Source organism: Pygoscelis adeliae, unplaced genomic scaffold (assembly GCF_000699105.1).
Source record: "Pygoscelis adeliae isolate BGI_AS28 unplaced genomic scaffold, ASM69910v1 Scaffold72, whole genome shotgun sequence".
In the NCBI taxonomy this organism is placed as follows: domain Eukaryota; kingdom Metazoa; phylum Chordata; class Aves; order Sphenisciformes; family Spheniscidae; genus Pygoscelis; species Pygoscelis adeliae.
This window is the reverse complement of record NW_008824286.1, coordinates 4,011,960-4,012,909: the sequence shown is the minus strand read 5'-3', so window position 1 is coordinate 4,012,909 and position 950 is coordinate 4,011,960.

Below are 950 nucleotides of genomic sequence, written 5' to 3'. Positions count from 1 at the left end.
GTCTGTCCAGTCTATTTTTTCCGGCTTTTTTTTTTTTTTTTTTTTAAAGCATGAGCAGCGGGCAGTTTAGAAGACTTCAGATGCGTGTGGAGAAGGGGACAGATCCCCCCCCCGCCACCCCCCAGGGCCCAGCACCTCGCAGCCCCACCATCCATCAGCTGCTTTCAGGGCAGATAACCGCGCAGCTCCCTAAATCGCAGCCAGAGGAGGTTAGAAATCACCCCGCTCCTCGCCTGGGTGCGGGAAAGGGAGCCCCAGAGCCGGGGCTGCGCGCTGCTGCTCTCAAAGTGTGAAAACGGTGTTGAGCTTTAAATCCCTCTTAAAAACAAAATCCAAGGCAAAACACAACCAAAAATAATAGCCTCTCTCCGCCCTGCTCCTCTTCCCAACAGCAGCGAGCTGTCTTTGTAGGGACGGCATAAGGCGCGTTTGGAGAACAAACCGGTTAAGGACGGAGTGTGGGAAAAAAAAAAAATTAAAAGCAAATACGGTAACTTAAAAACAAAACCCCCTCTTAAATCCCAGCCGCATCCCTGCCTTGTCAGAGCCAGCGGGCCCAGCCGCTGGGCTGGGGGAGCTTGGAAAGGGCCGGGGCCCGTCCCAGCCCCCCGGCTACGTGAGTCAGGCCCGGAGAACAAGCTCGTACCCTGCTGCCCTGCGAAGGGGGGACAGGAGTTTGCAGAGGGAAAGGATGAGAGAGCCTGGCTTTCCCTGTATAGCCTCCCCCCTTGCCAGTAAATGCTATGGCTGCAGAAAGCCTGAGAGGAATATTGTTTGTGGGAACTGCCACCGCATATTAATGTCCCCTCATGCATGCATTGAATAAATCACTAGGGCTAATTGAACAACAACAACAACAAAAAATAGGAAAAACAGGCCTTAGAAAAGCCCTCCGGATTCCCACCGCAGCACCGTGTCAGCGGCGGGGCAGACCCGCGGCACGGCGAGGG